The 11,774-nt window shown below is 38.4% G+C and overlaps 1 protein-coding gene across 1 annotated transcript in view; it reads right to left on the reverse strand.

Annotated features, from left to right (window-relative positions):
* Positions 1–11,006, reverse strand: part of LOC105499549 (solute carrier family 14 member 2) — a 485,447-nt gene extending 474,441 nt beyond the window's left edge. Inside the window, exons 1-2 of the mRNA XM_011772176.3 lie at positions 10,825–11,006; positions 3,268–3,393 (exon numbers count right to left, since the gene is read on the reverse strand). The gene's annotated coding sequence lies outside the window, so the exon portion shown is untranslated. The remainder of the gene's footprint in view (positions 1–3,267; positions 3,394–10,824) is intronic.
* Between the last annotated feature and the right edge of the window lie 768 nt (positions 11,007–11,774).

The following is an 11,774-nucleotide window of genomic DNA, read 5'->3' on the forward strand; positions in this document are numbered from 1 at the left end:
GAGCCCTATGAATCCAGACAACCCATACAACCAAGAGGTTTGAGGGGACATCAAATGGCTTTACAGGAAGGAGCACAAGAGAAAAATTCCTGAGAGATGAGTGAAACCAAAGAAATGGGAGGTTCTAATTCAAGGAAATAGAAATAATGGGAAAATCTGAAAATAAGTTTTAAAATGAGTGTCTATGAAATCCTTAAAGAAATTATGGATGGAGGTGAGAAACTCAACAATGAGTTAAATACTAGGCTGACACAATTAATGAAATTGTAAAATGAAAGAAAGAACTGAACAAATTTTTCAAGATGAAGAGAGACAACATGATTTTTAAAAGTGAAAGTGAAATTAACAGACTTGGAGGCTAAGAAGCACCAATATCTGTCTGGTAAGAATTTTAGAAGAAAGGAAAATACAAATAATTGGGAAGCGGTCTAAAAGAGTTAGGTAATAACTAAAATTTTCTAAAATTAAAGACATAGGAGCCTCCGGATTAGAAAAGCCCAGTATGTGCACACAGCAGGAGGAATAAAAATAAACCTACACATGGGCATTGCAACAAAGAGACCATAAAATCTACCAATCTGGTTGGCAGCTTATTTTTCATTAACAAAAGAACCTGGTGAAAGTGTTATGTGAAAATAATTGTGTATGTACAATTTTACTCCTTCAAGAGTAATTGTAAAATGGGAAGACATCTTCAGACATTTAAGGACTAAGTTTAATACTATCAAATCAGATGGTGCAAAAACTACTACAGGACATAATTCATCAGAAAAAAATTAAATCCAGAAGAAGTGGGAATCAAGAAAATTGGTGCACAAAGAAACTAAGTATTGTGATGATAAAAATACATAGGTGTTTACTGTAAATAATTGAGAAAATATGCTTCTCTTTATCTTTAAAACGTGTTGGAATTACAATTCCAGACAGTAGTAGCAGGAAAATTGGGAGTGAGGCGATCTAAGGGATATGAAGTATACTAAGGTCCTCTTTGGTGCATTTTGTTAAAAAAAATTGTAACGGCACAGATACGTTAAAAATTTGAGGGCAACCACTAATACAATAGAAATAAAATGTATAACTTACAAAGCCGTGTAAGAGAGAAAAGAACAAAGAGAGGAAATTATGTTGTATCATTTCAAAAAAGACTGTTAATGAGGGAAATAGAGAAGTAAAGCAAAAGTATATAGAGAACAGAAAATAAAGTGGTAGAAATAAATCCAAAGGTACATGGGGGAAGCAATTACAGAATAAGACTTTGTATATAGCATTGATGTCTATTATGTAAAATTTTAAAATCCTTAATAATTATAATATGCATGCAGCATATATGTGATCAACTAGATACAATGTTTTAAATAGACTGAAAGAATCAAATTCATCAAACTCATGATAGTGTTTGAGTATTGGGTGAGGGGTTCAGGTAAACTTTATATGTTTATGATTTGTGTATTAAAAAAGAGACAACATAAATATAGCAAAATATTCATGATTATTAATTAGGGGTGAAAGAAACCCAGGTATTATTCAACTTTCCTTTGCATACCTTATGTTTTTCTGTTTTTAACAAAAAATATTTGGACTGGATTATCATTCTATGTCTAATAATTTATTAACTCCAAAGCACCCAGGTAGCTATAGGCAGAACCAGGGCTAAGACCAACACTTCCTAATTTCACATCCATGTTTTATTTTCATTCATTATACCAACATTCTAGATGTTCTAGTTATAATCAGTATAACTTATATTCAGTATAACTTGGTCTGTATGTTATCTACTCCCTAGGGGCCTTAGAAATGACTTTTGAAAGTTCCTACGAGCTTTAGATTTTCATTTTTTCTTCTACTCTCAATGTCTAGATGGGCACCAATTTACCCTGGAGAGGTTCTTGTGAGCCTTAATTGAGAACCACAAAAGATAGCAAGATCTTTAAGTGAGTAGCTCGGAATAATTTCCCCAAACAGATCACTCTGCGGAATTTCATTTTCAACATGAATGGTCTCACTTCAAGCAATGAATGAGATGCATTGTTCAGGGGGAAATGACGCACTCAGTTCTGTAGTGCTGCTCAAGAGTCCTGGTTTGACTTAGGAATGCGTCAGCATTTTCATTATAAAACCATCAGTGGGATGTAAGTGCTCAGAGGCTGCCTCTGAAATCAATTTGCTGAGTCACTGCTGAGAAGAGTTGGTCGGATAGAACCCACAAGACTGTCACAAACACAAACTCAACTTCTTCCAGGATGTCTTCTCTGATTATACTGCTCTTCACCGTGACCTATTTTTGACCCTGAATGTCTTCCTTGTTTATAGAGCTGGACAGCTTGAATATTATTGACTGATACTGATAGGCTCTCACTTCTCTTACTGGGTCACATTTTTTCCTCATCAGTTGGACAAAATCTGAGCATAGAGGTCTTTTATGTATCATGCAGCTCTCTAAAGAGCCAAGTTAATGTCTCACACCACAGGTTTTTGAGATAGAACAAGTGAATGAGAAAGGTAACCAGTAATCTAAAATATAATTATGCATTTAGATACAAGGAAAATTCTCTCTTCATGGTCCTAGACTAACTCCCAGCTTAGTGACTTAGTTGGAATGCACAATAGGCTGTTTTTTTCTGGAGTGTGGACATGATGGAAGATAAATGTGTGTGGCACATCAAAATCTATGTCTAATGTCTTTTGACTCTGAAATGCCCCTACCTTTTTCCTCTGGATTCCTGAAGCCAGCACACCCTTGTAATTATTCCAACATTAGTCCAAGTCTACCTTAGAGATGTCTTCCCCATTGGCTCATTCGTTTTCTGTGCTGCTAAACTCCTTTTGTACTTATATTATGCTGCATGCAGCTTAGCTCTTGTTTGTATGTTGTCTTGGTGTGTGAGTTATTTCAAGGATATTAGTTCTTTTTGCCAAGTAAATGGAAAAGCCCCTTGAGAACAGCCCCTAGCTCCAGGTATGAAACACAGTTTGAGAAGTTTGCTGACAACCTACAAGGCACTAGAGAATTAACTTTGTGTTGATTGACTGCTGTTGAGAGAAGACACAACATTCACTCTTCTGGCTTGGGCTTCCTTCAAAGTCACACTTGGTGGGTTAAGTTGGGGCACAGAGCACCCTCAGATGGTCTGTAATCATGCTTCCCCACTGTCCTACAAAGGCAGCTGTCTGTTTTAAGAAATATTCCTCAATATCACAGTAAGGTTGGCAAACTCAAAGCCGATTTTGACTTAGAGAAAGAACCTCAGCAATAGCTGTAAACCTTACCTTACTGCATAATTTCTTTGGCCACTTCAGAGAATCACAGCTTCACAGAGGGAAAGTCCTTTAGCTGAGTAGCTTCAAAAATCTTCAACTATGATCCACAATAAGAAACACCTTTTACATTGTGACCTAGTACATACATGTGATTGAATGAGAGAGAAAGAGAATGATAATGAAAAAAAGTCTCAGCAAACTCTTAACTACCGTGTGTGGTGCATTTGATATTGTTAAATCAACTTTAGCATAAAACTGCCCCTTTACCTCTTTTAACTCTAGTCTAAACATTTCTGGGTACATAGTGAACTATAATCTAAATGGAAGTGTAAACAAACTGTAACCTATTTTTGTGCCAGTCATTGAGTTTTGGACAATGAAAGGGGGCCAGTTGTTCAAACAGTGTTCAAGTAAGGCAAAAGCTGAGCTGTAACCAATCTGGCTGTTTCTGTACTTCACTTCCATCTTCTGTATGTCACTCTCCTTTTTCTGTCCATAAACCTTCTTCCACCAGGTGACTGTGCTGGAGTCTCCCTGAGTCTATTCTGGCTTGGGAGGCTGCCCGATTCACAAATTGTTCTTTGCTCAGTTAAACTCTGTTCAATTTAATTTGTCTAATATTTTTAACAATATTATATTACTAGATCCTGTCCTGCCCTATCCTATCCCGTCTCATCCCATTTCATCCTATCCTATCCCATTGTATGCTATTCTATTATATTTTAAGAGATGTTGAATGTGAGCAGCTACTTTGAATTCATGACTCTGATATAGAAATTACTTTCCCCACATTCCAGATAAGAATTTATTGTTCCTGGCCGGGCATGGTGGCTCATGCCTGCAATCCCAGCACTTTGGGAGGCTAAGGCGGATGGTTCACGAGGTCAGGAGTTCAAGTCCAGCCTGGTCAACATAAAGAAACCCCATCTCTACTAAAAATACAAAAATTAGCTGGGCATGGTAGCATGTGCCTGTAGTCTCAGCTACTCTGGAGGCTGAGGCAGAAGAATCACTTGAACCCAGGAGGTGGAGGTTTTGGTGAGCCAAGATTATGCCACTGTACTCCAGCCTGGGCAACAGAGCAAGACTCTGTCTCAAAGAAAAAAAAAAAATTCTTATTCCCCAATCATTTGGTATCTGCTTCAACCTTTTTAGCAATCTTCTAACTGGTAAGAAGTTCTTTAGCACATTTGATAAGGAACTCTTTCTCTGTAACTTCTGTAACCAGGTGCTTTTTGGAGCATCTCCTATTGTCCTGGATTGTGGCTAAGGCCAAAGTCTACACTCCTTATGAAACACTGTGGCCAGACACTCCCTTCAGGACTTTCTGAGAGGCCACAGATAGTTCCTCCCTCATTATGCTACTAGCTCTTCTTTCTCCAGATCTAAATAGGAAGAGGCTAGAATCACTAGTCTCAGTAAGGAGAGGACTGCAGGAAAAAACTGAGACATTTGCCTTTATGGAATGCAGTGTTAGTGAAAGAAGTTTCTTCTTTCTCTGCCAATTCACACCTGAAGCCAGGTAAGGGAGATCTCCAAGAGTATTATTTATAAAGATTTGGGAAAGTCTGCAAGGTTGATATTAAAAGAAAAGAATCCCAGCACTTTGGGAGCCTGAGGCAGGTGGATCACGAGGTCAGAAGATTGAAACCATCCTGGCTAACACGATGAAACCCCATCTCTACTAAAAATACAAAAAATTAGCTGGGTGTGGTGGTGGGTGCCTGTAGTCCCAGCTACTCGGGAGGCTGAGGCAGGAGAATGGCATGAACCCAGGAGGCAGAGTTTTCAGCAAGCTGAGATCGCACCACTGCACTCTAGCCTGGGCAACAGTACGAGACTCCATCTCAAAAAACAAACAAAGAAAAAAACAAACAAAAACTACGACCAATATCCCTCATAGAGATGTAAAGACAATAAGACAAATTCGCCAAATTAGATCTCATGATACATATAAAGGAGACTATTTCATGACCAAGTAGAGTTTACCCTTAGAATACAAAGTTAAATTAACACTGGAAAATAAATGTAATTTACCTTATCAAGAAAAAGTAAAATCTAAACAAGCGAGCAAAAATAAACCACATGATCATTTCCATGGCATTTGACGAAATCTAACATCTATTTCTGATAACTGTCATGAATTAGGAATAGAAGCAGACTTTCTCAACCTGATGGTGACCCTACAAAAAAATGGACAACTAACCTTACACCTGCTGGTAAAAGATTTCAAGGCTTTCTCCCTAGGATCAGGAACAAGGCAAGGTTTTTGCTTTCATCACTTCTAGCCAACATTGTACTGGAGATTCTAGTTAGTGTAATATAGAAAGAAAGGAAATAAAGGCATTCATTCATATAGGAAAGAAAGAATGGAAAATATCTTTATTCACTGATGATATGATCATTTATGGAGAAAATCCAATGGAATCTACAAAAAAGTTTACTATGAGGGAGTTGATCAAGGTTGCAGAATATAAAATCAATATACAGAAATCAACATTATTTCTTTCTATTAGCAAATAACAGTTGTGAATTGGAGCTTAGGAAATGCCATTTATAACATCAAAAAAATGCAATATTTGGGAAAAATCAGACAAAATATGGGCAAGATGTATACACTGAAAAATACAAAATGTTACTGAGAGAAATTGAAGAAGGCCTAAAGAAATAGACAGAGATACTGTAGTCATGGAATAGAAAACTCAATATTGTCAAAGTGTTATTCTCCTCAGATTACTCTCTAGAATCAATGTAATTCCAATAAAAACTCCTCTAGGAATTTTTGTAGAAATTGAATAACTGGTGCTAAAATTCCTCTGGAAATACAAAGAACCTAAAAGAACCAAAACGACTTTGAAAAAGAAGAATAAAGGTCAATGGCTAACACTACCTGATTTCAAGGCATATTATAAAGCTACAGTAATTAAAACAGTGTGCTAAAAACCCTAGAAGAAAACCTAGGTAATACCATTCAGGACATAGGCATAGGCAAGGACTTCATGTCTAAAACACCAAAAACAACGGCAACAAAAGCCAAAATTGACAAATGGGATCTAATTAAACTAAAGAGCTTCTGCACAGCAAAAGAAACTACCATGAGAGTGAACAGGCAACCTACAGAATGGGAGAAAATGTTTGCAATCTACTCATCTGACAAAGGGCTAATATCCAGAACCTATAAAGAACTCAAACAAATTTACAAGAAAAAAAAACAACCCCATCAAAAAGTGGGCAAAGGATATGAACAGACACTTCTCAAGAGAAGACATTCATACAGCCAACAGACACATGAAAAAATGCTCATCATCACTCGTCATCAGAGAAATGCAAATCAAAACCACAATGAGATACCATCTCACACCAGTTAGAATGGCAATCATTAAGAAATCAGGAAACAACAGGTGCTGGAGAGGATGTGGAGAAATAGGAACACTTTTACACTGTTGGTGGGACTGTAAACTAGTTCAACGATTGTGGAAGACAGTGTGGAGATTCCTCAAGGATCTAGAACTAGAAATACCGTTTGACCCAGCCATCCCATTACTGGGGATATACCCAAAAGATTATAAGTCATGCTGCTATAAGACACATGCACATGTATGCTTATTGCGGCACTATTCACGATAGCAAAGACTTGGAATCAACCCAATTGTCCATTAGTGACAGATTGGATTAAGAAAATGTGGCACATATACACCATGGAATACTATGCAGCCATAAAAAAGGATGAGTTCGTGTCCTTTGTAGGGACATGGATGAAGCTGGAAACCATCATTCTCAGCAAACTATCACAAGAACTGAGAACCAAATACCGCCTGTTCTCACTCATAGGTGGGAATTGAACAATGAGATCACTTGGACACGGGAAGGGGAACATCACACACCGGGGCCTATTGTGGGGAGGGGGGAGGGGAGAGGGATAGCATTAGGAGATATACCTAATGTAAATGACGAGTTAATGGGTGCAGCACACCAACATGGCTCATGTATACATATGTAACAAACCTGCACGTTGTGCACATGTACCCTAGAACTTAAAGTATAATAATAATTAAAAAAACAGTGTGCTAGTCACAGAAAGATAGACAAATATATCAATGAACAGAATGGAGAGTCCAGAAATAGATTGCTACACATATGACCAACTTATTTTCTGCAAACGTACAAAATTCGGTGTGGAAAGATGATCTTTCCTAGAAAAGGTGCTGGAATAATTAGATAAAGACATGCCAAAAAAAAAAAGTGAACTTTATTATTTGTCCTATGTGCAAATCAAAAAGGGTTATACATGTAAACCTTAAAACAATAAAACTTCTAGGAGACAATAGATGAAAAACTTTATGTCCCTAGCTTAGGCAATAATTTCTTATGTATAACATCAAAAGCACCATCCATAAAAGAAAAATTTAACAAACTGGATTTCATAACAATTACAGATGTTGCTCTTTGAAAGAGACTCTTAAGAGAATGAAAAGACAAGTTACAGATTGGGAGAAAATATTGGCAAACACGTGTCTGCTAAAGGACTTGTATTCAGAATGTATAAGGAACTCTTGAAACATAATAATAAAATAGCCAACTCAATACAAATATGAGCAAAAGATTTCAGCACACATTTTACCAAAGAAGACAAAAGGTTTAAAATAAGTATATGAAAAGATACTCATTAGGGAAAGGAAAATAAAAACCACAATAAGATACCATTACCTGCCAGTCAGGCGTGGTGGCTCACGCCTGTAATCCCAGCACTTTGGGAGGCCAGGGTGACGGATCACAAGGCCAGGAGATCGAGACCATCCTGGCTAACACAGTGAAACCCTGTCTCTACTAAAAATACAAAAAATTTTCTGGGCCTGGTGGCACATGCCTGTAATCTCAGCTAGTTGGGAAGCTGAGGTAGGAGAATTGCTTGAACCCGGGAGGTGAGGTTGCAGTGAGCTGAGGTTGCACCACTGCACTCTAGCCTGGGTGACAGATCGAGACTCCACCTCAAACAAACACCACTACCTATTAGAATGGTGAAAAAGATTTAGCATACCAAGTATTGGCAAGGATGCGAAGGAAACAGAACACTGCTGTGGGGATGTAAAATGATACAAGCACTTTTGAAAACCATGTAGCATTTCTTAAAACGTTAAACAACACCTACCACCATTCTAATCCTAGGTACTCCAATCCTTATTACTCAAGACAAATAAAAACATACATTTACACAAGGATTTGCACATGGATGCTCACAGCAGCTTTATTGGTAATAGCCAAGAAGTGGAAACAACCGTATATACATATGTCAAAACATATCCAATTGTATTCTTTAAGTGTAGGCAGTTTGTAATATGTCAATTAGGCTTCAGTAAAACTGAAAAATAATGTTTGGAACATGTGCCGGATACCACACCTCCAAGTACACTAAAAAGAAAATGAAAAGGGACTAGAGTAAATTTCACTATTTTAGAATCAGGACAAGATGTCTGTTGCTACTCTGCAGGGAAGAGGGGTTCAATGAAGCACAGTTGAAAGCTGAGACAAGAAAAATAAAAAGCCATAGCATATGGATATTCTCATGAGTTGGGATTCCTCAATAGGCAAGTTTTATTTACACACACAGATTGTAATTCCTCTTTTGGGGCTATTCCTTCTTCCTCCTAACAGTTCATCAAATATACCAAGGCAGCTGTCCTAACTCCTCTTAGGATACCTCTTGTCCAGAATAAACATTCCCAATTTCTGCAGAGGCAAGATATCCTTTCCAGATCTACTCATGGTTTTTTCCTCTTGTTTCTACCTGGTTTCTCCCACTCACTACATAAATTACCCAGTGGGTGGGTGGACACCCAGCGGTGTCTGCTTGACACCCCTAGGTCTCATGCCACAAGTGAGGACAAGCTCCCAGAGTCTCAGTGTTAAGATGAAAGGGCAGGTTTATTTGGAGAAAGCCCTAGAATTTCCCTCCAAGGGACCTAGTTTGTGGAGACAAAAGAGTGCCCTGGCTGAAGTCCCTGAGAAACAGCCCGAACTGGACTTGACAACCAAGATACATCATTTAATTGGTTACTTAAAATGTCATTTCCTTTGGGACATGACTTAGAAGTTGTTCCATAATTGAAGGTATTCTGAAACAATTGTTATATGGATGTATACATTTGTGTAATTTCTACCTTGGACATTCCTGTTCTTCTGGAACCCCAGGAAGAACTGACAGTTCAGGAGATATGTTGAATCATGTCTCTCTGATTTAGACATATCTGGGACTCCTTAATTCATATGCTTCCATTTTATTTATTCTCTTACACAATCCACTGCATATAATGTGTGAATGAGACTATGGATCAGGCAGCATTGCTGGGCTAACAGAGGGGAATTGGGATGAACATGACCTCAACAGGGCACAGCCTCTGCCTTCAAGGAGCTTAGTCTATTGGGTGAGAGGACTGGGGTCAGAATCTAGTATAGAATGTGACTTGGGGAGAGATGAACCCAGAGGAGGAAAGCTGGGAGGGCATGGAGCTGGATGCCAGCTGGGACACCATGGGGGCTGTCCTCCTGTCTCCCCATTGAGCTATAGGTACTTCAGCTCAAGAAGCACGTTTTCCCCCTCTGTAACATGCCACTGAGAGCCAAAATGCCCTTCCTGGAACAAGGGAAACATGATTCATTTTCCTTCTAATAAAAGGCCACATGGAGTAGCAGAAAATTGACCTGGTTTATAATCCTGGCCCTGGAGTTCTTAGCTGTGAGGCCTTGGACAAATTATTGCCCACCTCTGAGTGCTAGTTTTCTCATCTGTAATACCGGGATAATAATTATACCTTCATTTCTGGTTGATCAATTAAATGATATCCCTTAGGATAAAAGTGCCTGACTCTTAGTGGATGCTTTGCACAAACTAAGCCGGCAGGGTAGACTTCATGTCATGGGATTGGTAGAAACGTGTCTGGTTCTCACTGAACTGAATGCGATGAAAAGATGCTGGCCTGGGGATCAGGAGATGTGGATTCTGGTGAACTTTATATCACTGCCATGGCCCATCTCTATTACAAACCAGGAGGTGAACCAGTTGACCAATTTGGTTTTTGATTCAGTAGCAGAAATTCCACTTGGAGTGACCTGAAATACTAATCCTCAAACCCAACTGCTCACACTCATAATCTGGGACATCTGTTTAAAATGTAGACTATTAGAACCACCCAGAGGCTCTATTTCATTCAGCCTAGGATGGGAGGAGGGAAACTATGTTTTTCACATCTACTCCAGGAATCTAAAGCAGGATTTGTAAATGTGTCGTCCTTTGAGATCTGTCAGTTTAAACACAAAGTGCCAATACTAATTTATTTGTCTATCCCCAGAAAAGGATTTGGAGAACTTTTATAGTTTAATATGCTGCTTCTCCAAGCAATATCTAAAGGAAGAGTTTATAGAGATAATTATTATATGAACAGGAAAATATTTAGCCTACTAAAGAAGAAAGGTCAACAAATGGTTCCCAAGTAATTATAAAAATCACTTTGTATGCAAATAATTCTGCTAAACAGAGAATGTGCTAATTACAAATTATTCTTATCTCACCTGCAAAGCCTTCCCCTATGTTCAAATGTGGCTTACAGACTTGTGTCCTGTTCAGGACCCAGGTATCAGCTGTATCTTATGGAAAACCAGGACCATCATCTCAGCTTTTGTGCTTTGGGGAATCTTCTGTGGCCAAGAGGTGACATTTCCCAGGGAACTCTGAGAGCTGGGGCTCATCTAAATGTAAACTAGGATGGGACTGCCCTAGGGATGGGACTGCCTGCCTACTGACACACATACCCCGGCTCTTTATTACTTTGTCAGTTTGTGATTTTGCATCCATTGTCACCCAAGCAAAGGTCCTAAACTCCCCCCACATGGATGACTGATTTCATCATCTGTCACTGAGCACTTACTAAGCACTAGGCACTGCTTTAAGCATTTGGCATGCTTCGTCTAAACAGTTATGTGAAACATACATGATTATCACACCTAATGGATGTATGAAGTCAGACTCTGAGAGGTTAAATAATTTTGCCAATGTAACACAACTAATGAGACCACTGAAGTCCAAGTATAAGACCCAAGGTCTCGATCATTCTACTCTACTTTTTCATACTTTTACAATATCTACATTTTATCTATTGATGACAGTTTTTCCATAGGCTATATCCTCTTACATTTGGCTGCCAGATTTATTTTCTATCAACAAGAAAGACAACACTTATTGGTGTATTGTAACGTGCCAGGGACACTTCCAGGTGCTTTTGTGCCTTATCCCATTCAACCCTCATAAGAACATTATAAAGCAGGTTGTATTGTTATCCCCATTTAACTGAAATAACCTGATTCTGAGAGAATTTTGCTCTCAGGGTTACAGAGCTCATAATTATTGAGTCTGGATTTGAACTCAAGTCTTCTGACTACAAAGCTCAAGCATGTAATCTTTGAGCATAATTCCAGTCCTCTATAATATTTGTCAGTATCTTTCATCACACATCACATCCAGT

This window comes from Macaca nemestrina, chromosome 19, assembly GCF_043159975.1.
Source record: "Macaca nemestrina isolate mMacNem1 chromosome 19, mMacNem.hap1, whole genome shotgun sequence".
In the NCBI taxonomy this organism is placed as follows: Eukaryota; Metazoa; Chordata; class Mammalia; order Primates; family Cercopithecidae; genus Macaca; species Macaca nemestrina.